Source organism: Sceloporus occidentalis, unplaced genomic scaffold (assembly GCF_023333645.1).
Source record: "Sceloporus occidentalis isolate IW3139 unplaced genomic scaffold, rSceOcc1.0.p SCAF_2, whole genome shotgun sequence".
Lineage (NCBI taxonomy): Eukaryota > Metazoa > Chordata > Lepidosauria > Squamata > Phrynosomatidae > Sceloporus > Sceloporus occidentalis.
Genome location: NW_028316982.1, coordinates 206207097 through 206233846, shown reverse-complemented (window position 1 = coordinate 206233846; position 26750 = coordinate 206207097). Strand labels below are relative to the sequence as shown.

The 26750-nt window shown below is 39.1% G+C and overlaps 1 protein-coding gene across 3 annotated transcripts in view; it reads left to right on the top strand.

The window, feature by feature from the left end:
* Positions 1-19749: 19749 nt before the first annotated feature.
* BACH1 (BTB domain and CNC homolog 1) overlaps positions 19750-26750 on the top strand; it is a 41111-nt gene continuing 34110 nt past the window's right edge. Inside the window, exons 1-2 of one of the 3 annotated variants that reach the window (XM_089512126.1) lie at positions 20917-21069; positions 22404-22495. The gene's annotated coding sequence lies outside the window, so the exon portion shown is untranslated. Of the gene's footprint in view, positions 19802-20916; positions 21070-22403; positions 22496-26750 lie in introns of those variants that run through there. The other 2 variants (XM_089512127.1, XM_089512125.1) reach the window with 2 other exon arrangements.

The following is a 26750-nucleotide window of genomic DNA, read 5'->3' as shown; positions in this document are numbered from 1 at the left end:
TAAAAGACAACTGAAAAAGTTATTTTGTTGCTGAATTTCCTTTATTTGCCAAAAATTTAAACTTCTGTCAATAGGTTCTTGGTTTCGCTTAAAATGTATAATTCACTTATATATGTTATTAAAATTATATATATCCAGAAATGGTTATGGCTTTTGTAGCCAAATGCACTCCAACCTAGCTAATGTTAGCTGTTGAGTCCCCGTGAAATCAATAGAGCATTCACTATAATTGACTTTAACCCCATTGATTTAAATGGAACTTAAACTTGCCTTTTAGATTAGGATAGGGGATGAGTAAACTTTAGCTTTTCAGCTGTTTTGCTCACAGTCCCTTACCAGGTGGGGTTGATGGGAATTGTAGGCCCAAGCATTCGGATATACAAATGCCCCCAGATAGCCCTGGATGGGGCTTAACTGTGCAATAACCAGTCTTTTACCCATTCTGGTGGGTAATATTCTTGCAAGGAATTAGTGTGATCCAAACTACATCCCATGGGGGAAAAACAGTGAATGGTTGCCCTTGCTCTGCTTTTTTCGTTGTAACAGTTTTTCAACTTCACTTTCTCTGATCAGCTGAGCTTCTCTCTTTTTTTTCTCCCTGAAGAGCATGCACTGTGCATGCTCATTCATCAGGTTTCTACACTTAACCTAGTCCTCATCATTCCAGGATAGCCTTTTTCTCAAGCCAGTTTTGGCACACTGTGGGTGCATCCAGACTTACTGAAAAGTTCCAGGTTTCCTTCTTTTGTTTGTGTGTGTGTGATTTTATATTGGGTTGAAATAAACCAACTTGGGAAGCTGATATAAAAAGACTCTGATCATACTGGGAGACAATAGAAAATATTTTGGGATAAATAAAACATGTATGGATTTCGAGAAATAAAATCAGAAAGAACAAGAACAAAATCTGAGACTTTCTGATATAAAAAGATATAATTAGCCTGCTTGCACCTTGAATTTATTTAAATCATAAATCATACACAAGTACAACTAGACAAATTCAGCAATCTTAATGGTCTCAATTCTAAGTTTAAGAGAAGTAAAGTTTTTCATTATTTAATGAAACAGAAGGCGAATATTATATGTTTGCAAGAAACACATATGAGGAAAAAAGACCTGAAACTGATAGAGAATAAAAGACTTGGAACAATGTATGCAGCTTCAGCTTTCCAAGGAAAAAAAAAAGGAGTGGCAACTTACATATCACCTCTATTAAAATCAAAAGAAATATTTAAAGATTCGATGGGTCTGTACCTGGCAGTGGAAGTTGAATTTTAATTAAGGAAAATACTTTTAGTTAATGTTTATGTCCCACAAGAAAATAAATCTTCTTACTTTAAAAATTTAAGAGAAAAATTACAAAGCTGCTCTTATGAGACCATAATGATTATAGGGGATTGGAACGGAGTGGTTAATCTCCAACTTGATAGATCTACATACACTAAAGTTAAGGGCAATACAGGCAAACTTCCCAAATCAGCCATTAATATGATTAACTCGCTTAATTTAATAGATATTTGGAGAACGCAGCATACTAATGTAAAGGATTTTTCTTTCTTCTCAGGAAGATTTCACTCATGGTCTAGAATAGACATGGCATTCATATCAAAACCCTTTTGTAAACAGGTGATAAAAACAGAAATACTGCCAAGAATAATTTCAGATCACAGCCCTTTAATGCTTCTTTTAGATCTAGGGAAAAAAGAATTTTCATGGAAAGTACAAGATTATCTGTTATCGGATGAGAAAGTAGTTAAAAAAATAAAAGAAGAAATCGAATTTTATTTTAAGACTAACGTAAATGAAGATACTTCAATGGCAGTGGTATGGGATGCAGGGAAAGCTGTATTAAGGGGACACTTAATCCAACAACAAGCAAGATTAAGAAAGGAAAAAAAAATAAAGAAATAGAGCTCACAAATAAACTCAAAGAGGCAGAGAAGAACTTTAAGAAGCATCCCCAAGACAAGAAGTTAAAATCAGAAATAATATCTATCAAAAGGCAAATAAATGATATACTTACAGATGAGGTAATAAAAAATATAGAAGATACGAAACACTATCACTTCGAGAATGCAAATAAGGTTGGGAAATGGTTGGCGAATAAATTAAGAAAGAAAAAAGGAAGGAATACAATATTAAAATTAACGGCAAATGGGAAAGAATATACAACTCAAAAAGAACTTTCAAAAACAATAACAGAATTTTATGGGAAATTGTTCTCATCAAATTCAGAAACACAAATCCAAAAATCTAAAATCAAAGAATTAATTGAAAAATGCCAGATATCAAAAATAACAAAGTCACAACTTGAAATGCTAGACTCCCCAATAACACTAGCAGAAGTAGACATGGCCATCACAAATTTAAAAGAAAATAAAGCGCCAGGACCGGACGGCTTTACGGCCAAATACTACAAGATATTTAAAGAGGAACTGGCAATCATGCTACACAAAACAATTAAACAAATAGAAGACGGAAATTTACCTCAAACATGGAGACAATCTTTAACAACACTAATTCCTAAAGAAGGTAAAAATGCCCAAGATATAAATAATTATCGCCCCATTACCCTTCTTAATTTAGATTACAAAATCTATGCATCCATACTTGCATCTAGATTAAAAAACATTTTGAAAGTGTGGATAGGTAATGAACAGGCAGGGTTCCTACCTGGCAGATATCTCAAAACAAATATACGTATCCTACTGAATATGTTAGAATACCACGATATTTATAAAGAACGCAAACTAGGAATAATCTTCTTAGACTTAGAAAAGGCCTTCGACAATATTAATTGGGAGTATATGCTAGCTGTGTTAGAAGGAATTGGGATTAAAGACAAATTTTTTAATAGGGTCAGAAACATCTATAAGACTCAAACTACACAAATAATAATAAATGGGCAAAAAACACCAATCTGTAAAATAAATAAAGGTACTAGACAGGGATGCCCCCTATCTCCCCTCCTTTTTATTATCGCAATGGAATTGTTAATTAAAGAAATTAAAAAAGATCCGATACTTAAAGTACCAAGAATCAATAAGCAGAGCTTTTACTTAAGGGCCTATGCCGATGATATTGTCGTATTTTTGGATGATCCATTAAATAATATAACAAAGCTAGAAGAGATAATAGAACAATTTGGAAGCATCGCCGGAATAAAAATTAATTAAAAAAAATGTGGTATAATAACGAAAAATTTAACTTCTAAAGAAATAATGGAATTACAAGGAAAGACTGAAATCCAGATAACAGAAAGAATCAAATATTTAGGAATAGAAATCTCAGGAAAGAATACTGATTTATACAAAAACAATTACGAGAAGACATGGAAAAATATAAAAACCGAACTAATAGATTGGAATAAAAAGCAACTCTCTCTGTTAGGCAGAATTGCCGCTATCCAAATGTCAGTACTTCCAAAAATGATATTTCTTTTTCAGTTTATACCTATATTCTTAAGTAAAATGCGATTTAAAAGTTGGAATCAGGAATTATCCAAATTTATCTGGCAGGGCAAAAGGCCCAGAATTAAATACAAGGTAATGCAAGATAAGAAACAGAAGGGAGGTTTAGGACTTCCCAACTTAGAATTATACTATAAGGCCTGCGCATTATCTTGGATTCAGGACTGGATTCTGCTGGAAAATAAAGAGATATTATCAATAGAAAGTGCGGGAATAAAACATGGATGGCATTGTTATTTAGGGTATAAAACGCAAACGGCTGAAAAGGAGTTTAACCAACATCTAATAAGGAAGTCGTTGTACAAGATTTGGAACCAATACAGGAGAGTCTTTTATTCTAGAATACCTAGATGGATTTCTACACAAGAAGCGTTTCATAAAAACGAATATGTAGATAAAAATCAATGGATTAATTATGCGGATCTACTAATTAAAACTAAAGGTGAGCCTAAAATAAAATCGAGAGAACAATTAAATAAAGAAGGGAAGATAATAAGCTGGTTTCAATACGCCCAACTGAAAAAAGAATTCGAGAGGGACATGAAAGAAAAAGGAATAGATCTCGAATGGCAGCCAGTAGATAAGATTTTTTTTGGAGATAACAAAGGATTTATAAAAAAAAATGTACAAATGTCTGTTAGAAATAGAAATGGAAGAAGAAGTTATTAAGGAAAATATGGTTAAATGGATGGTTAATATTGGTCATACAATTCCATTGTCCAGTTGGGAACGCTCTTGGAAACTGAATCTAAAATTCACTAAAGGGAATACATTGAAAGAAAATTATGTAAAAATATTTCACAGGTGGTATATAACTCCAGCCAGACTAGCTTGTATCAATGTATCCTATGACAACAAATGTTGGAAGTGCAAAGAGAAGGTCGGAACTTACTTCCATCTATGGTGGCAGTGTGAATATGTAAAGAAATATTGGATTATGATCCATAAAAAGATGCAAGAAACGTTGATGTTAAGATTTCCCCTAAAGCCTGAGTTATTTTTACTGAATATGCTAGATATAATTCAATCAAACTTATCAACGGATACAATGAGTATCATACTATATATGGTAACAGCGGCACGTATTAGTTTAGCAAAAAATTGGAGATCTGAGGCATTGCCCTCACTAGAAGACTGGCTAACAAGAGTGCATGACTACTATATAATGGATAAAATGTCAATGATAGGAGCAAACAGAACCATACAGGAGCACGCCACTAAATGGGAAAATATAAGTAAATTATGGCAACTCTACTAGCACTAAACCATAAGGAATTTCAGAAATTGAGGCTATTAGATTGATAGATACTGTAATGAACATTAGATATTTGTCTAATCAACTGTATACGGAACTGTATAATATATGTATATATTTTCTTTATTTTATTTTTTATTTATTTTTTTATTTTTCATCTTTTTTTTTCTCCTATGTCGATGTATAAATAAAAATTGCAATAAAAATTAATAATAATAATAAAAAAAATTCAGCAATCTTGACAAGAAAAGAAATAAAGGCTCACAATTCCAAAATAAAGAAGCACGAATGCAACCAAGAAATGTTTGTGCTGTGACAGCAGCCCTGTCTGTTGTTGTTATGTGATTTCAATTCTGACTTATAGAGACATCCTCCAAGGGTTTTCTTGCCAGGATCTAGTCAGTGATTTGCCATTGCTTTCATCTTAGGCTGAAGAGAGTGTAACTTGCCCAAGGTTAGCCAGTGGGTTTCCTTGGATGAGTGGGGATTTGAACCCATGTCTCCCAGAATCCTAGTCCATTATTCAGACGATGCTGGCTTTATCTAGACTACAAAATGTGAGGCTGTGGTATTTCCCTTGCCAGGTTTACTGAAACAGTGTATGGTGGTGAAGATACCATCTCCTTCCAGGACAGAAGATCACATTACCATGTTCAGAGGAAGAAATACAGCAGTCTTCTATCATAAGAATTATAGCTTCTCTTTCTCTAGCTTGAATTTCAATTAAAGGGAAATCTCTGTTGGCAATTCCATCTCCATGTCAACACAGACGTATGTACTATTCCAGGTCATGCTCCTACTTCAGAATGGGCACTGATTCAGCTTCTTCCAATCAGTATTACCAAGTTAGATGACACCATCAATTCCATCCATGAAATGTTCATGACCATCGATACCATGGCTATAATAGATACAGGTCCCCTTCTTGGGAATCCTGCTATTCTGAAATTCATTCTTCCACTAGTGACAGTCATTCTGGGTGCTGTGCTTGCCACTATAGCAATGAGACTCATTGACATGACCTTCCAGATGCAAGATACAGTCGGCCCTTCTTATACACGGATTTTTTTATACGCGGATTCAAGCATCCACGGTTCGAAAATGTTCAAAAAAAGTATAAATTTCAAATATCAAACCTTGATTTTCCATTTTTTATAAGGGACACCATTTTGCTATGTTAATATATTTAATGGGACTTGAGCATCCATGGATTTTGTTATCCATGAGGGATCTTGGAACCAAACCCCAGCATATGACAAGGGTCCACTGTACATCATTCTGACCATACACACTCAGCTGTCCTGGCCTCCATTCAGCAAGGTTGAGCATCTGTTGACCAAACTCCTTCTGAACTGCCTATCAGGAACAGGCAATGTTTCAGCCAACTCAAGCCGAGGATACTACATCCAGTACTAAAGGAAAATCCACTCCTTCTACCTCCATTGTTGCCATTACTAGCCATCCATCTTTCTTCGACATCTATGACTTCCGGGCCTAGATCTGATTCTGATTTTGAGGTCATGTTGACTATGAAGTCTTCTCTGATTGAGTTAGGCACCATGGACCCTTCCTCCCCAATTGATGATATCAAGGTGGTTGTCAATCAGATGTTCTGCATAGCCAAATGTCTTGACAACAACAATAATAAAGTTTATTTATATTTCCTGTCTCTCCCAAGGATCGAGGTGCGATTACATCAGTAAAAATGATACAATGATACAAAATACAATCAATAAAACACTAATACTAAGTTAACCAACATTCCTGTTAGTTCTCTAAAATACAGTTCATCAATTCATCAATAGTTAACAATCATAGTCAGGAGTGGAGCAATCATCATAACCTTTTACATGGAGTCCGGTGGATAAGCCCGCCGGAAGAGATCCGTTTTGAGTGTCTTCTTAAAGGCCTCTAAGGTAGTGATAAGACTAATCTCTTCTGGTAGGCTATTCCATAATTTTGGAACTGCCCTATGGGAAGTTGTCATTAACCTAGTGTTATGATGTTACAATAAATACTTCCCAGATGTTCTGAGAGTGCAGAGCGGATTGTGTAGGGAGAGGTATTCCTGCAAGTAACTTGGGCCCGAGCCATGTAGGGCTTTAAAGGTAATACATAACACCTTATACTTTGCTTGGAAGCTAACTGGCAGCCAGTGAAGAGATTTCAACACTGGTATTATATGGTCAAACCTAGATGTACCGGTGACTAATCTGGCTGCCGCATTTTGAACTAATTGAAGCTTCCAAACTTGGTATAAGGGTAGCCACAACTAGAACTCATTACAGAAATCTAAAGAAGAGATTACCAGTGCAAGTACCATTGCTTCAAGGTCCTTTTGGTCCAGGTAGGGATGCACTCCAATTAAAGATCCAGATTTCAGTGGATTCAATTGCAAGCAACTACTCCTGCAGCTTTAGCAATAATTCCGTATCTTGCTCAAGTCATTTGGAAGTTTTGGTTGACATCATCATCCAGCCGAACCCAAAGGGTGCTCAACAATGGCTCCTTTTCATCCTGGAGAGAAGTGACCAGTGGGGTCCCATAGGGCTCTGTCCTGGGCCCAGTGCTATTCAACATCTTTATCAATGACCTGGATGACAGAACTGTGAACATACTTATCAAATTTGCAGATGACACCAAATTAGGAGGAATAGTTAATACTCCAGAGGACAGGACCAACATCCAGTCCAACTGCCTGTCATGCAGGAAATCCAAATCAAAGCATCCCCGACAGATGGCCATCTAGCATCTGCTTAAAGACCTCCAAGGAAGGAGACTCCATTACACTCCGAGGAAGTGTGTTCCACTGTCGAACAGCCCTTACTGTCAGGAAGTTGTTCCTAATGTTGAGGTGGAATCTCTTTTCCTGTAGCTTGCATCCATCGCTCCGGGTCCTGTTCTCTGGAGCAGCAGAAAACAAGCTTGCTCCCTCCTCAATATGATATCCTTTCAAATATTTAAACAGGGCCTATCATATCACCTCTTAACCTTCTCTTCTCCAGGCTAAACATACCCAGCTCCCTAAGTCGTTCCTCATAGGACGTGGTTGCCAGACCTTTCACCATTTTAGTCATCCTCCTTTGGACACGCTCCAGTTTCTCCACATCCTTTTTAAATTGTGGTGCCCAGAACTGGACACAATATTCCAGGTGGGGCCTGACCAAAGCAGAATACAGTGGCATTATTACTTCTCTTCAGCTAGACACTATACTTTTATTGATGCAGCCTAAAATTGCATTAGCTGTGGTCTACTTGGACTCCCAGATCCCTTTCACATGTAGTAGTCTCGTTCAGCCAGGTGTCCCCCATCCTATATCTGTGCATTTTATTTTTCTTCCCTAAGTGCAGTACCTTACATTTCTCGGTGTTGAATTTCATTTTGTTAGCTTTGGCCCAGCTTTCTAGTTTATTCAGGCCATTTTGAATGTTGATCCTGTCCTCTGGGGTATTAGCTATTCCTCCTAATTTGATGTCATCTGCAAATTTGATAAGTATACCCCCAATTCTGTCATCCAAGTCATTGATAAAGATGTTGAATAACACTGACCCCAGGACAGAGCCCTGTGGGACCCCACTGGTCACTTCTCTCCAGGATGAAAAGGTGCCATTGTTGAGCACCCTTTGGGTTCAGCTAGTCAACCAGTTACAAGCCTTGAGGTTCACCTATATTCAAGGCTTGAATGGGGCACATGCCTGCGAGCAAGCGTGAGGTGCGTGCCACGAGGGCACACCGCATTGATAATAACGGAAGTCACCCCTCCATGAATATTCAAAACCGCAGACCTCAAGTCCACGAGAAAGGAGGGGCTACTGTATTATATTTAAGCATCAGTTCTCTGGCCTGCAGCTTCATTGTCTCAACAGGTACTCCTGCTAAGTACAACTGCACATTGGCTCCCTGGATCATAGAGGCGCATACCCTATTTCAGTGCTGGGAGCATGTTCAGGGTCAAGGCTGTCACAAGCATGGTATTGAACCTATCCAGCAACACAGTTTCAAGCTTCACTGGCTTGGGAGTATCCAGTCTGGCCAGCTCAGGGATGTCAGCTTTGGCTGGCTCAGGAGGTTGAACCTGGGGTTTGTGTGACCTTCAGTGGCTCCTCACTAAGACCTGAAGGCTGGTGCCATTTTCAGTGGAATGATGAGTTCATTCTTTAGAGTGACACTCCTCTTTACCCTCAGTACCAGTCAATGATGAAAGCTATTATAATAGCTGTAAAATCATTGGCTGCATCAGCACTGCAGAAATAATCCAGTTTGACACCACTTTAACTGCCATGGCTCAATGTTATGGAACTCTGGAAATTGTAGTTTGTTGTGAAAGCAGAGTTCTTTGACAGAGAGGGCTAAATGTTTCACAAAATGATAATTCCCAGAATTCCACAGCATTGAACCAGAGATGTTAAAGTGGTGTCAAACTGGATTATTTCTGCAGTGCAGATGCAGCTATAGAATTGGAAAGAATCTTAAGAGCCCTATAGTCTAATCTCTGCCATGCAGTGATACACAACCAAGGCACTCCCAAGAGATGGCCATTCATTCTCTCTTTAAAGTTGTCTAAAGAAGAAAAGCTCACCACATTCTGCTGAACAGCTCTTATAGTAAAGAAATTCTCCCTAATGTTTAAGCAGAATTTTCCTTCGTCTAACCTGAATCCACTGGTTTTATGTTCTGTGGCCCATTCACACTTCTCTACACAGTTATAGTGCTATATTCCACTTTAACTGCTATGGCAACATTGTTTGATATACTGGCGTTTGTAGCTTGGTAAGGCAATAGAGCTCTCTGTCTGAAAAGGCTAAATACCTCTCCTGAAATTACAAAGAGACAACATGGTTTGAGCATTGGGCTACGACTCTAGAGTCCAAATCTCTGCTTGGTCATGGGAATGCACTTGGTGACCTTGGACAAGTCACCCTCTCTCAGCCTCAGAGAAAACAACAAACACTTTCTGAAGAAATCTTGCCAAGGAAACCCCATGATAGGTTCATCTTAGAGTTACCATAATTTGGAAATTACTTGAAGGCACACAACAACACAACTACAAACCCCCAGGATTTCATAAGCAGTTGCCATGGCAATTAGAGTGGAATCATAGTCCTATAATTTGTAGTGTGAAAAGATCTCAGCTTTTGGAACAGTGGAAAACCAGCTCACCTCATCTTCTGCATGACAGCCCTGTGAGTTATTGCCTTGTTTGCAGGTGAAAGAAAGATTAAAAAAAAGAAAATTAAGAGGATTTGGGGAAATAAAAGGTTAATTTGAGATATGGTTACATTTAGTGTATGTGCATGTGTGTGTGCCTACCTTCAAGTCACCTGTCGACTTACTGAGACCCTGTGAATTTCATAGGATTTTCTTAGGCAAGGAATATTCAGAGGTGGTTTGCCAGTTCCTTCCTTTGAAAAAAATTTCCTACAGTATCTGGGATTCCTTGGTAGTTTTCCATCCAAGTGCTAACCAGGGTTGTGCCTGCTTTTCTTTCAAGATTAGACAGGATTGGGTGCATTTTGGGTATTTGGGTTAGACCAATTCAAATCATTTGGCTATTACTCATGACAAACTTAAGTCGCTAAGTCGCTGACTTTCAAGGGTCATCTAAGTACAATTAAACCTGCATCCAACCCAATGTTTGTGTCTTTTTGACTATATGTGTCCTTTTTAGCAAACAAATTCTAAATAATGGACTAAGTAACTTCCTCTGCTGTTAGAACTCAGATCAAGATCAAGCTCTCTTAGACTTGCGAAAGACCATTTCTTGGCCAAAGGTATTAAAAACAGATGGCTAAAAAAGATAAGTAGTTTGAAGTGAAATGGCTTATAAATGTACTAGATATGCAGTGAGCTCAGATATGTGCAGCTGAACAAACAAAATGACTAGTTTGATCTTTGAAGCTTTTTGCCTATTGACACACTTTTCTGTTTTAGGAATGATAATTATTTAATGTCAGTCTAGAGCCAGTGAAGTTTTAAAGAAAGTTGGAAGTCATACAATGATAATAAAATAATGAAATGACACAAGAACAAGAAGAGATCTGAGGAAAAGTATAGAAAATTGCTTCCACCAGTTCCTATACTGCTCATGATGTCTTGCCTTTTGTTTAAAAAAACTATTTAGTATTTTAAATATTTATCAAATATTAGACCCAATCCACACTGCACAAATAATGGAGTTTGACATCAGTTTAATTGCCATGGCTCAGTGCTATGGAATTTTGAAATTTATGGTTTACCCTATAGACATTTACCCTTCTCTATCAGAAAGCTCTGGTGCCACAACAAACTACAGATCTCAGGATTCCATAGGATGGAGCCATAGCAGTTAAAGCAGTGTAAAACTGCATTATTTCTGCAGTGCAGATGCAGCCTTAGTCACCTCTATTCTCAGAAGAAAGATCGCCAGTTATCCCACTATGGTTGATGTCCTGTGTGTACATACTTGGGAATAAATCCCATTAAACAGAGTGGGAATTGCCCCTAATTGCTGTTGGTATAATTGTCATTTAAACTTTTAAACTGTTAACTCAGTAAGTATTCCAAATCAACCAAACTGCTTCTTCTAATACAAAGTTTGCTGTAATAAAGCTGTTAATTTGATTCTGCTGTCATTTGGCTGGGATTGCTACATTCTTCATTCTACAAACAGCATCTCAAATGTCAAAAAAGTAGGCCATATAGGGTGCATGAGACACATTCAGTACTCCAAAGTCTTTTACATAGGCTAGATGAAGGAGCAAGGACCTATGGGGAAAAATGTTAGGAATTTCTAACATTTAGAAATTAGGAATAATTTCTGTCCAGCATTCAGCTGCACGCATTATCACATCTGCCTACCACTCTGACCACATCTCTCCTTTGCTGGCATCCCTTCACTGGCTCCCCCTCCCTTTCCATATTCAGTACAAGCTCCTGCTGGTGACGTTTAAAGTCCTCCATGGGCTGGCCCTCCCTTATTTATCAGACCTTCTTTCTCCTCACCTTCCCACTCAGGCCCTCCGCTCTGGTAGTCAAAATCGGCTGTCCCAGCTCAGGATTTCTTCTGCCCCATCTAGGATTCACCCCTTTTCACTTGCTGCCCCTCACTCCTATAACCTTCTTCCCTCGCGAGCAAGGGCCATCACTTCTTTAACCAGCTTCAAAATGGAATTGAAGATCATCCTGTTCAGAGAAGCGTTCCCAGACATTGTGTGATTGTCACTTGCTATCTGACGTTCTTTTTGTTGCCTGTTTTATTGAACCATTTCCTGTATTGCTATGTGTTTTATTTGTATTATCCTATCTTTTCTTAGATTGTACACCATAGGCGGCTTTACTCTTTTATATTTGTTGTTTGTATGTACAGCGCTGTGCAAATCTACAGCGCTATATAAATAAATAAATAAATAAATAATAAGAAAAGATCCATGGGATCCACAGCCAAAAGTGGGTGTGGGCTGGTATCACTTTTTTCCAGGGTTGTATGGCAGTAGTGAGGGAAGGTAGGCCACATCTTGTTGCGTTTGAGCAGCCTATTTCTCCAATACCTTCCTTCCTTCCTGACTGGTATGCCCATGGCCCTTTTCCTCATTCCACCTTATTTTTACACAGGCATACTTATATTTGTGTAATATATGGCAAACTCCAAAAACAAAACAAAACCCAGAAGCAAAATACTATGGCGATATTCTTCTTAGGCCCACCAAAAGATGCAAAATCTATTACACAAGCTTTCAAAGTTCACAGGCTTCTTCCATCAAGCCTGTTGTTGGCCTAATAAAAGTATAATCACAATGTGGTGGGGTTTATTTGGAGGGGGAGACACTATATGTTGTCAACATGGCTACCTCTGGATATGTATCTTTTACACCAGCGTAGTTCACCAATAAGATTCCAGCCATGGTAAGTAAGTAATGCAGTAAGTAACCCAAGAGTTTTCCCCTCTTTGAGCCCTCTCTCTACTTGGAGTTATTCCAAACAGAAGTTGGAAGGATGGGAGGAATCTTCCCTGGAGAAAAGCACTGATAGCAAACAAGGAAACATTTATTAACAAAACTGCCATTTGTTCAAAGAGAATGAGCTATCCTATGTAGAATTAGAGCACACTGTTAAAGAGGGTATTTGTGGCTATAATTGTGCACTACTGTGAAAGGAGCTAATATCTTGTCCTCCCTCCCTCCATGCCTTGTCTCTCCTCAATCTGCTTGGACAGTTTTGAGAAGCTTATTACCCAAAGCCCATGGATGATATCCCAACCAAACAATACAGTGGCCTGTTACAGACAGCCAAAATAAAGCTGCTTCGAGTCACAGTGGAGGTATGGTGTTTCAATGATGCATGCGTCCTAAGAGTCCAGAAGTCGCACCAAAGCCACGCTCCAGCCCTAAGGACTGGAGCATGGCTTTGGTGTGGTTTCTGGACTCTTAGGACGTATGCATCATTGAAACACCATACCTCCACTGTGACTCGAAGAAGCTTTATTTTGGCTGTCTGTAACAGGCCAGTGTTTCTCATTCTCCGTATTAAAACTGACACATCTGGCATTCCCAACTTCTGAATTTGAATAAACTTACATTATTGAGGAAATGGGAACACATATTCTATTAATCAAAGAAGCTTTAGGACCCATATGCTGTATATTTAAAATTACCTTTTCCAGAAATATTTTAATGTTCTGTTTTAGCTATTTTGGAAGGTTCTATATCCAGTAATATGACACTTAGTAGTATACCTCCATATTTTTTTTTTAATAAAAACAAAACAAAACAACTTTCCTTCCATTTCTGCATTACAGACAACACAGGGACTTTATGGTTGTAATGTAGTTTGTAGCAACAATGACTTGGCAGCTAAGAAAAAGCTGCTCTGATAGACTTATGTAAGTTGTAAAGCTCAATTACTTTCTGTCAAGATATCAGATAAGAGGCTGCCCTTAAATGCATCACCAATGTGAAATCTGACTGAGAGTAGTGGACCGTTAACTTTAGTAATTCTTCAAAGCCAATCTTGCAAAAACAGAAAGAGCCCAGAAAAACATGATGGGAGTCCAGTCAGCAGTTTCTATTTTTGTGCTGCCTCATTTCCTCTACAGTTAGCATCTACAGAAATGAAGACAAACAAGCAGATCTTTTAGACATTTATAAAACATGTTTAAACAGGTATTTACTTAAGCAGATGAAACAGTACACATTTATTCACAGATAACTCCACAGCAGAGATGTTATCTGCATGCCAAAAGTACACATATTTATAGATATTTCAACACCAGTGTATTAATATGTTGGTCTAAGCCATGGGTAGCCTTGCTACAGAGGAGAAATCCCTTCTCTGAATCTCCAGAGGTATTGTAGCCTAAAGAATGGTGCTTCACCAGATGAAAATCCCAAAGCAGAGAAGATCATTTTTGGATTATCTGCTTATTTTACAACACATTAACTGAGCAAACTATAGCGAAGATGCTTCAACTGAAAGACCATCCTGTCTGCAGGAACTCTGGATGCTGTAATCATAACAAGTAATTTTTCCAAGCTCTAGCTATGGGATACATAGCAGTGGCACATTACTGCCACAGTATGCAGAAGAGCTAAACTGGTGTAGTGTTGTGGGCAAGGCAAAGGTGGGTCAGGGAGGATGATACATTAGAATATACAGTGGGTCCTTGTTATCCACTGGGGTTTAGTTTCAGCCCTCCCCTACCCCCACCCCCACCCATGGATATCAAAATCCCTAGGTGCTCAAGTCCTGTTAAATACAATGGCAAAATCAAGGTTTGCTTTTTGGAATTAAAAAAAACAAAACTATTTTCAAGCCATAGATGCCTGAATCCATGGATAAAAAGGACTGACTGTACTGCTCCAGTATATGATTACGCCCAGTGGATGATGGAACATCATACCACCCCCATAACCAGTATAAACAATTTCCCTCTCATTGTGTTCAAAGCCTTGCCATTGCACAGAGAATGGGATTCAATGCACATCAACACCCAGTTGCAACCCACCAATAGTATATACATCCATAGATGAAGACCATAGCCCGGAGAAGATTATTTGCAGTATGGAGCTATATCTCTCTATCATGACTGTATTATGTACACTTAGAGCTCACTGTGGAAAAACTCTGTGGGGAGAGTTCACAGCCCAACAACCAAGGGTTTAATGAAAAAGCACTCCACCCCAGTAAGCAAAGGAAAAAGAAAGTTTGACTACTCTCTCTGCCACCCATTCTTTGACCTTTGCCATATGGCAAGTGTCTACTGTGTTCTATGCTGGGCTTTCTAATCCCTTATCAGGCGTTGCAATATAGGAATAGTCTGGCATGTGTACAAATGTTTCAACATTTTTAACCCCCACCACCCCACTTATTATGACTATGTTTTCAAGGGTGAAAAGTATATCTTGTATCATAACAGCACAGTCATAGTGAAACTAGGGATTTTGGTAGAAGCTTTCAGCTACTGATCTTTATCTTCGCTCTGAAAGTTCACAGTCTTCAAAACTGAAGCCATTTTGCTGTATCATTCTAGAAATAAGCCCTTATTCATGCTGTGTGTCTTATCAGCAAAAACCACAAAGTATCATAACAACCCAAGAGTAAAAAGAGGGGGGAAATGTGGTTTACTATTAAGAATTGACAACATTTCTCAATATGAACTTGAGCTACAGTGAATTCAATAATTATGGTTGAATATAAATACTCCATGAAGAATAGGGGCAGAAGATATGAGGTTTTTTCCAAGGGAACATACATTAAACTCTCCCTTTAGACAAGATAACGTTTTGAATAATAATTTAACATATCAATAGTGTAATCTAAGGCTTTCCTGTTTATGCTCATGGGTCACAAATTAGGGGTGAGAGTGATCAATTTATGGTTTCATTCTTCTCTTCAGACATCAACAAACAAATTTCTCTGGAAAAGAGTGAAACCTTGTTAAAAAGCAACAAAATAGTGGGGCATCTTAGAGGAAAATACTGGTACACTCTACCTAACTTCTTGTAGTAGACAGGAGAGGAAAAAACAGTCTTCTACATACAGCATATTGTGAACATAACTATTTATCTCAAATGTTGGAGACATTTAAGTCACATTCCCATATTCATCTCTGGATCATAGTCCCAATTGTCTCTTCCACCTCGTAGTGGAATTCTTAGCACTGCAGCACTTGAGCTCCCTCCACTGGCAATTTATCTTTTACTAGGAAATAAAAACTGAAGTGACCCTTTCCCAACCCTTTTTATCTAGAGTCTCATCAAAATGCTATTTGCCTGATTACTGTATTACCGTTTTTCTACATTATAGAATGTGAAAAAAAAGAGTGTTTAATGATGTGATACCCCATCCATTTAAAATGCACTGGATCGTGCTGCTGTACACTCTTTTCAAAAACAAAACTGGCTTTAGCACAGCAGGCATTAACAGAAGATAGACAGAGACCAATGGTGAATCCACACCTCACTTTATTTAGCTTTGTACCTGCTTTCACTTTGTGCGTCATCTAAACACCCTGCCTTCAAAGCAGTTAGAAGCCACTTTATCTGGCCAGTGCAGACTACCCTTAAGAAAACAAATGTTTGTCAGCTTTTTGGTTGGCTGTTCAGTTAGCAAAGCAAAATATGTAAAATCACTCCAGATATTATCCCCAGATATTGGGATAAACCCAGAGCCAGGTTTTTTACTCAACTGAGAATATTTTTGTTTATCATAGAAAAGGGTTAGAAATAAACATATTAATTATAGCAGAATCAAACGTCACACCAACTGAAACAGCTGAATTATTATTATTTCTCCTAATTAGCCTAAACATATTTGTTTTCTACCTAGCAGGAGTTTATTTCTGTCAAAACAGTATAAACTGAAAAATTCACATGGTAGAAACTGGAAGGAAGCCAGACAAGTGTGGGCTTCACTCTTGTTTTAAGTTAGATGTTGTGAATGAAACCAATCCTGGAAAGAGAAGATAATACCCTACGGGGAATTTGTAAAATGATAACCAGATGTAGGAAAGGATGGGATTTGATGTCTGAAACAACTATGGAAAAGAGAGGGAGTAGAGGTTACTGATTTTATTATGCCTCCAATACTGTGACATAATTTAAAAATGAGAAAATAAATTACACTTAGTGACACCATTTTTCAGCACTTTGATACAAGAAATATAGCATGGAAAAAGTAAAGTGAATTCTTTTTACAAAAAAATGCTATGAACCAAGAATAAAGTTAACTGTAGCTATTTAAAAAAACACCTGTACAATGAGATTAAAGTGTATTTATACCTGTATAGTTCAATAAAAAATATTTCATTTTCTTTCTCTCTGCCAGCTAATTGTTAGGCATATATCTAAATGCACACAACAAAAATTGCATGTTGTATAGGCTGTTCTGTCACACAGGAGGAGGTTCAGCAGTGCACCTTCAAGTTATTTTAGAGAACTGCAAGACAAGCATCTTTGGACAAAACTTTCAGATATGAGTTGCAGGTTATGAAACAGTTGTATAATAACAGTATGCTGCATGTTCTATGAGAAAGCAGATTATACTGTTCAATAAAAGGTATGATTTCCCCTTGTTTTAAACTGTTTTCCCCCCATTTGATCGTTGTGTTATTTTTCTTTATGATCAAAGCAGATGCAAGCACTGGAGAAAGGCAGAATGATCCCAATTTAAATGAACAATCTTAACTACTTTATACCCGAGATCCTATCCTTAAAACAAGGTGACATTTAGCATATTTCTGTGTGATGGTGACAGAGCTGGTAAAAACACACCAAAGTGTTTTTCTCAGGTAACAGAAACTGAAGGAGGCTATTTGCATGGAGCTATATCTGCTTATAAACTAGTCTGCAAACCCCAAGGTTAGCTTTGGGTATAGTGGAGAATGTCACCTATTTTAAATAAAGTTTACAAGCCAACTTGATCTGCTTTAATGCTTAGAATCCATTTGAGCATGAGGCATGGAATAGACATCACCATTTTGGTCTTTTCATCAAGCAGCAAAATCTTTTGGGGGCAGCCCAGGAAGTTAATGTGGAGGAGGTTTTAAACACTACCTGTGCATGGGAAGCAACCCATCCTTGAGTCCCGACCCACCACCTGAAGACCAATGTTTTAAGTAAAAGTATAGGTCTATAGAAACCCACTGGGCAACCTTGGGTAAGTCACACACTCTCAGCCCCCCAAAAAACCATGATAGTTTCACCTTAAGTTGTAAATGACATGAAGATACACAACACATTTTGAAATGACAATGAGATGGACCACGTCTGTGCATCCAACAACTAATTTTATGCTCTGGGATCCTTTTGGGCGTGTGTGTGCCAAAAGTGTCATGAATATGAAGCTGAAAGTGAAAGTTCCCATCTAGTTTACATCTAGTTCTCAAAAATGAGTATTTTTTTATGTTAAGCAGTGCAGTGAGATCCCCTATTTTTTCAAAACTCTTGCTCCTAGCCACTTCCAGGATAAACAATTATCCAGGATAAACAAGGCCTGGGAGGTTAGGAACCACGGCCACCTGATATCTTCTTGGTCCCAATCCAAATCTACCTAGATGGCTCTGCTTCCCTCATTCATGCCATGTTTTAAGTAAAAGTATGAATGACTTGAAGGCACACAGCAATAACATGGATGGAGACATCTTGGATCTCAGAAGAAGTACCTCTTTGAATGGCTTATAGAATTCAAATTTTTATCTCCTGGATTCCTGGAATGCCTTTTTCCCCAGGACTTTGTGGCCAGGAGGGACCTGCTTGCATATACATCCCTCCACAGAACAACACAGCAACAGCACCTTGAGAAAATGCAGGCCTGTGATTAACATCTTCATTTTATTTTTTTCTGCTGTATAATTTTTAATGTCTTTGCTTGATGAAGAAGCCAGTGGAGCTTTGAAAGCTTCCACCATATATTTGGTGCACTTTGGTTGGCCAAAAAGGGTATCACTGTCCTGCAAACTTTGGATGTTATTGTTCTTTGCTATATGGCCAACACAGCTACAGCTGGATACATAAGCAACAGGTAAAGTATAATGTGGTTTGACATCACTTTAACTACCATGGTTCCATGCTATGGAATTCTGGGGTCTGTATTGTGCTAGGCAGTTTAAGCAGTGTGGAACCACATTATTTCTACTGTGCAGATGTAGCCTGAGGGGCTCATTACCCTTCTCTTCTACTAAGAAATGTATTGTCCAAAACACACTGCAGAAATAATCCAATTTGAGACCGTTTTAACTGCCCTGGCTCAATGCTAGGAAGTTCTGGGAACTGTAGTTTTCTGAGACATTGAGCCTTCTCTGTCAGAGAGCTCTGGTGCTCTCTTACAGAGAACAACAGTTCCCAGGATTCCCTAGCACTGAGCCAGGGCAGTTAAAGCCATCCCAAACTGTCCCCCCCCCCCCCTGCAGTGTGTTTTGGACCTATGTTTCTTTATTTGTGCTTCACAGGAGGAGTTTCTGCCACATAATCATGTCAGATGAATGCATCCAGAGGAAAACGTCATGCAGTAATATGGGACATAAGTAAGAGGTTACCATAGGCCATGTGGCAGCCATGAAGAGCAAGTAGTTTGAAGGATGCTGTGTCACAGGAGGATAATGACACACAGGCATCACCAGGCTTCAATACTGCAGAGTCATGCCACATGGGGAACAGGAAACTGTGTTGCACACCTGTAATGGGTTGGGCTAAAAGCTTCAGTAGTACATGTGTATATAAAGGGAGGAGCTCCCATTCCCAGTGTGTTGTTGTTGTTGTGTATATAGTTAGCGGAGCATTTTGTTGGCGGGTGTGACATATAGTAAATATCTGAATTAAGATTAAAAGCCCTCTTGAGAATACACGCATCCCTCCATATTTACGGATATTTGCAGCTTTGATTATTCACAAATTAATATGTTCTCTCTAGGAATATCTAGGTCCTCCAGTGCAAGTCTATGGTCAACTTTAACTAAAAGTTGCACTGAAAGACCTAGAGATTCCTAGAGAGAATACTCTATTAGGCCTTTGTAGCTCCTCTGGCTCAGTTCTATGGTCAGCGTCTGTTGACCACAGAGTTGCACTGGAGGACGCAGAAATCCCTAGACAGGTGTCCTCTCAGGTAAAAACAGGGTGTTTTTGTTATTTGCACTTTCCCCATATTCACAGGGTGTGTGTGTCTTGTGCCCCTAACCCTAGCGAATATGCAGGGAAAAGCATACTTGGCGTGTTGTCGTGTCTGCAGCTTCGGCGTGTGGGAGAAGGGAGTTCTCCAGCCTGCGCCAAACTGTACAGCAACTAGCAAGAGTTTTCTGCGGCGTGCGTTCCCGGCACAAAGCTTCAGCGTCTAGATTTCAGGTGGAAGATGCACCAACAATACCAAAACCAAATAGCAGTGTGGCATAGTGGTTTAAGTGTTGGACTACGGTTCTGGAGACCAGGTTCTGGTCACCCAGCTCAGCCGTGGGTTTGCTGGGCAAGTCACGCTCTCTCAGCCTCAGGGAAAGGCCACGGGTAACCCACTCTGGGGGGAAAAACGAACCAAGAAAACCTCAAGGCTGCTTTATTTATTATTTAATTTAAATATTTATTTATTCAATGTATTTATTATATTAATTAATATTAAACTTTATTTATATAGCGCTGTAGATTTATTTATTTTTTATTTTTAAATATTATATTATTTATTATATATTTAATTTACATAGCTATTTTAATGTATTATTTATTATTTAATTTACATATTTATTTATTTTTATTTAATTAATTAATGTATTATTTATTTATTACTGAATATTATATTATTTATTTAAAATATTTATTTTAATGTATTATTTATTTATTATTTTATTATTTGTGTATTATTTAATTTACATATTTATTTATGTAATGTTTTATTTATTTAATGTATTATTTATTACTGAATATTATTAATTAATTAATTAATATTAATATAATACTTATTTATTATTTTTTTTTAATTATTTTAATTATTTAATTCAATGTTATTTCCATCCCGCCTTTGTCTCAAAAAGGGACTTGAAGGCCCACACCACAAAAGCCACGCCCACTGGAGCTTTAAACGCCCTCCTCTCAGCGCGAGGCCCTATCAACCCCTGGGTGGGGGCGAGAGCAACCAAGGGGACGCATGCGCGCCAGAGGAACGAGCGCAGGGTGGGTGGCTGTGGGGCGTGGCTCGCGGCGCGGAGTAAAGCGCTGACGTCATCTGCGCCCAGCGTCCAATGGGAGAGAGGAGTGGGTGGAGGAGGTTGGGATGGCGTCACCTGACCGCGGTGGGTCGGCGCAGCGCCCTGAGGATTCTCTGCCGAGCTGGCCCTCAGGAAAAGGGGCACGGGGCGGACGTCGTTGGGACGAAGGGGCGCGAGGCAGGTGAGCGGACTGGGGAGTCTCGCGACAGAGGAGGGAGGGGGTTTCCTCCGAGGCAGGAGGGAGACGAGGAGGGAGTGCGAGTGCGCATGCGCACATCTGAGCCTGTTTGTCTTCACTCTGGGAGCGGGGCAGCATTGGGAGTCCCCATTTTAAGGCTGTGGGAGGGCAGAGTGGGTCTCGCAAGGGCCACTGCAGAAACAACCCGCTTTGACTCCGCTTTTAACATCCCACTAGGGAATCCTGGGAACTGTAGTTCTCTGAGAGAGATCGAGCCTCCCCTGTCACAGAGCTCTGGTGCCACAGCAGACTACAGTTCCCAGGGTTCCCTAGCACTGAGCCAAAGGGCAGTTAAAGGGGTCTCAAAGTGGATTGTTTCTGCAGTGTAGATTGGGCCTGGCTCAGTGATTCTCCCTTTACCACAGAGGAGGAGAATATTCATGATATTTACCATTTTAAATAATGATCTTTATTATTATTATACATCATCATAATAATAATAATAGCCAGGCAGAAAGTGTAGGCCATTCAAGGAAAAAAATGGGAGGACATTTCATAAAAAACACTACTATGAATGTAAAGTCATTTCAAATAAAGAATAATAATGTTTAGGTTTTTTGGTGGTTTTTTCAGGCTACACGGCCATGTTCTAGAAGAGTTTATTCAGGAATTTATTCATAGCCCGAAAAACCCACACGAAACTATAGATGCCGTCCATGAAAGCCTTTGACTTCACAATAATAATACTGTTTGTTTATTTCTTACCTACCTCTCCCCATGGATGGAGGCGTGGAACAACGATAAACGACAGAAACACCACATCAGTTAGAACACATGTGTTAAAATACACGTTGGTTTGAAAGGACAAATAAGATATAAACAAATTAAAACAATCCACATTTAAAATTCACAGTTTAAAAATAATCTGGATAAGCCTAACAAGGCACTGGTCTTTAAAGCTGAATTTAAAAATTCAGACAGGCTTATACAGTTTATTTACAGCTATATTACATATTCTTCCTTATTTCTTGAAGGGGAAACGCAAACGGGGTGTTTAGTTAACAGGCTTCTTGGTCCTGCTCAAAATGGAGGACCTTTCGAAATTCTTTCCGGACAGGAGGTTGAAATGTAGGACCTGTCCTGGAAAAGGAGGACATCCAGTCACCCTGGATTCCACCAAGACACTGAGGAAACATATTCAGAGTGTGGGCCGTAAAGTACAATAACATCCCAAATCCACAGAACAGTCGTACCTTTATTTGGCCAACCCAAATGCAGGCCTCAGAGTAACATAATTTTCTATTATCTTTTTCCCCTCTTGTATGATTTTTAACAAGAGCAAGGCATTGTGGTTTGAGTGTTGGAATATGAATCTGAAGACCAGCATTCAAGTCTCAGCTTTGGCATTAGACCAGCTGGGTGATCTTGGGTGAGTCATCCTTTCTCTGCCTCAGAAGAAGGCAATGGCAAACTTCCTCTGAACAAATATTCCCTAAAAACCACATGATAGGGTCACCTTAGGTTTGCCACAAGCCAGAAAGAACTTGAAGGCTCACAACAACAACAACAAAAAAGGATTTTTAAAACATCTTTGCCTGATGAAAAACGAAGTTGAATTTCAAAAGCTGGCATCATATATTTGGTGCATTTTGATTGGCTGAATAAAGGTATCACTGTGTTGTGAATTTTGGATGTTATTGTACCAAAACCCCATTATAGGGTTGCTTTAAGTCACATGTGGCTTGAAGGCACAAAATGACAACAACAACAACGTCTTAATTATTTATATTATATCCTGCCTTTCTCCTGAGGTGGGACCCAAAACACCATATAGTGCAGATCTGTGTAGCTGAAAATCAATCATAATATTAAAAGTATTGGAAAACTGTTAAATAATCTATTCTGCAGTCAGACTATTCTGGCTGTAAAAAAGATTCATACTTTGGACTTTGAGAGTATGTGGCAGCTACTCCTGTCAGTTTGTGGTTTTGCGGGGGCTACATGTAAGACACCAGAGAAATTTCTTTGGGTGCATGGTAGGCCTTTAAGCTTATTGCACTAGCTGCAGCAAAGATTGTTGTGATACCGTAAGGACTCATGTGTTTCTTTTGGTATAAAATTTTGTGGGCAGCAGCTACCTTCCACAAAAGTGGATGCCAAATAAAACATGTTGGCCTGTACAGCAGGGGAAGGCAATCTTTTTGAGCCGGGGGCTGGATTGCTGTCCCTCAGACAACTGGGGGGCCGAAGCCAAAAAATAAATAATTAAACAATTTTTAAAAAAATTAAATAAATAAATAAACTGGGACAAATGTAGGACAAAATTTTCAAATGGTGGACACTTTTTTTTAAAAAAGTGGAGGACACGCAAAAAATTTTGCTGATTTTTTTAAAAAATGTTAATATAAATGCATGTTTCTGAGGCTTCTATAAACAATTGCCCCTGCGCGTGAGAGGCCAAAGGCCCCGGCGGCAATTGGCGGCAGGACTGGGCTGGGGCCGGTCCCAAGGCCTCGCCGGGCCGCATCCGGCCCACGGGCCGCAGGTTGCCTACCCCTGCTGTAAAGGCTGGTGTTGGACCTGAAAAGAATTTAATGAGAAGGAAGTATGGTAGTTGTTGGATGTGCAGCCATTGAGGTAAAGCAGTAAAACGATAGGCGACCCCTGTTTCCCTATAAGCAGAGTGTTTGTAAGACTAAAGCTAAGCATACTTATTACCAGTTGCACTCCTTTTAAACTTTTTCCACACTTTCTTGGGGGCTGTAATTAAAAATAAACTTAAAGAGTTTGCTCCTAAATGCAGAGTTAATTTTAAATTGTAAGGCGCACTAGGTGGTGTGTTCACAAAAAAAAGTTTTTAGGATTACAGCCAAGGGCTAATTGTAAACTGGAAGATGTATTTTTATTCTCTAATAATCACTCTAACTTAGTTGTGAAGGTGTTGAGATAAGATTTGTTGTTGTGTGCCTTCAAGTCATTTTTGACTTATGACATCCCTAAGGTGAACCTGTAATGGTGTTTTCTTGGCAATGCTCTGAGGTGGTTTGCCTTTGTCTTCCTTTAAGGCTGAGAGAGTATGATTTGCCCAAGTTCACTCAGTGGGTTTCTATGACAGAGCAAGGATCTGAACTCTCCCAGTATCCTAGTCCAACACTCAAATCACTACATCATGTTGACTCCCTAGGATACAGAGAAAAAGCAAAATATGTATTCATTGTGTCTGAGTGGTGGGTAGACACTGAATCCAGCTGTCAGATATGACTGAAGGACGTTATTTTTATGAGGTCTTGCTTCTGTCCTTTTGCTTATATTTCATTGAAATCTGTCATAGCATTATTACTAGCTTTAATTACAATTGACCCTCCATATCCACTGACTCTGCATCCATGGATTCAACCACCCAGTGTTTGAAAATACCAGTAGTCATTCTCTCTCTTTCTCTCTCATGCACACACACAAATCCAAAAAGCAAACCTTGAAGTTGCTGTTTTATGTAAGGGACCTCAATTTACCATACCACTGTATATAGTAGGACTTGAGCATCCACAGATTTTGATATGTTCTGGGGGGTGGGGTCCTGGACACAAACCCTGTGGATGTATTGTTTGTAGTGGTCATGTATGAAACATGGAGTTTAAAAAGGTTCTGCACAAGGTTGTACATTTTGTGTGTGGGGAGGGCAAGATAAAGTAATAAGCAATAGGGTGTGCCCTTTCCCTTCATTATAACTTATGTATTTGGTAGAGTGGCAGAAGGTTAGTTAAATTTCTGTCAAAATAGTTATATAATCAACTGCATTTCTTACCTCTTCCTCCCTCCCTGCTTCTGATGTGAATTTTTTTCCTCCCTGAATGCTGCCAAATGGTACTGTAGACTCAATCTGTCCCATTTTAAGGGAAGTGACAAGGTCTGGTAACAAATATGAAACTTCAGTTTAAAATCTAATGGAATATAATACTAGGCTTGTTTAAACTTTAGTTTAAACTTTAGTTTAGTGATCACTTATAGGCAAAATGAAAACTGGCCTGAATAGGTTTTGTAGTAAAGGATGACATTTGGCTACTGTGGTTTTGGTTGCTATAATGGTAGCTTCTTTGGGACTGTTATTATTTACTACTGTAAGATTTATGGGGCATGGTCTAATAATATAATATGTAAAGCACAGCGTAATTCTTCCAAATTGGCGTACACATTGTGTCTTTATGGAGCTTACAGTGTATCTTAAACCTGACCTGATGCACCTCCATTATTTATGAAAAGCCCACTAAGGTCCGAAACAGACGGCCCTGAAGGGCCGGCTTCACGCTACTCCTTTGATCAGGGGTGCAGCAACCGCATGCCATGGCCCCAGTCCGGCTATTTGTTGCTTAAAAAGAGGTGCCAAAATGCTGCTCCCTGGTGGCACAGTGGTTAAATGCCTGTATTGCAGCCACTCACTCAAAACCACAAGGTTGCGAGTTCAAGACCAGCAAAAGGGCTCAAGCTTGACTCAGGCTTGCTTCCTTCCGAGGTCACTAAAATGAGTACCCAGATCGTTGGGGGCAAACTAGCTTACAGTTGTAAACCGCTTAGACACTGCTTAGGTGGTATGAAGCGGTATATAAATGAAGCTTGTTTGTTTGCTTTGAGCTGGCAAAAGGGTGTCCTTTCTGCTGCTGCTGCAGCTTTGTAACACTCAAGTGGTGTGCAGCATCTAAACGCCACGGGGCCGGAGCACTGTGAAGCCAGGTGTGGCAGGTGGGTGGCTTCTGGGTGGTGTCTTGCCAGCATCCGAGCATGCGTCATGTGTATGCCACACCCCCATGCTGCCCACAAGGCAGCTTTTAGTACTGGTCTGTACTGGCCATAAGTTCATTAGAATGTGTGCAGCTGGGCACTAGTGAATAGGTTTTTATTTCTGATGGAAGACCCTGTTCTGCTATGAGCTCCATAGGTTCTGAGCATTTTTGAAAGGCTGAAAAATCAGCAAGTTCATGTTTTTGGGGGGAGTGTGTCTCAGGATCAAGAAAATACAAATGAATCTACCACATCCTGGTTCTTGAATGGTACATATGGGCTTATATACTTTGGAGGTGTCTAGGCTGAAAATTTAGTGGTGGTGAGCACCAATTTTGGCTGGCTACCAAGGCTAGCCAAAATTTATAAATCCTTGAGTATAAGTGAGTGTAGACTTCACTCTTGGAAGTAGTAGCCTGCAAGTAAAAGCTACTGTGGGTGGCTTGGAAATAAATGCCACTGTAGGTAAAGGATGGGAGAGTTTAGTTAAAGCATACACAGGTCTGGACTGTTAAAATAGTAACTCACCAAAGTATTAGTTGGATAGTTTGAAAAAAGGTGACCACTGAACTGTGAAAGGAGAAAGATTTCTGGGAAGTATGAGACACTGAAGTGTGTGGAACATTCCCCTCCCACCAGGACTGGCTAAATGCACTTTGCAATGGACTATAATTCATTGACATAAGATTATGCACAGATACCATTTCCTTATCCATGCCATCTGAGTCAGGAAAAAAGAAGCACAGGATGATCTACTGATTTGTTTTAAAGGAAGAGAAAGTGAGTATTATCATACTCTGTTTCTGTTGTAATGCCAGTATTGGAGTAATACTTGTATGTTTGTAAATATTAGTTGCTGGAAGTGGAAAGCAAATGCACATGAGACTCTCCATACTTCAACCTGGCAT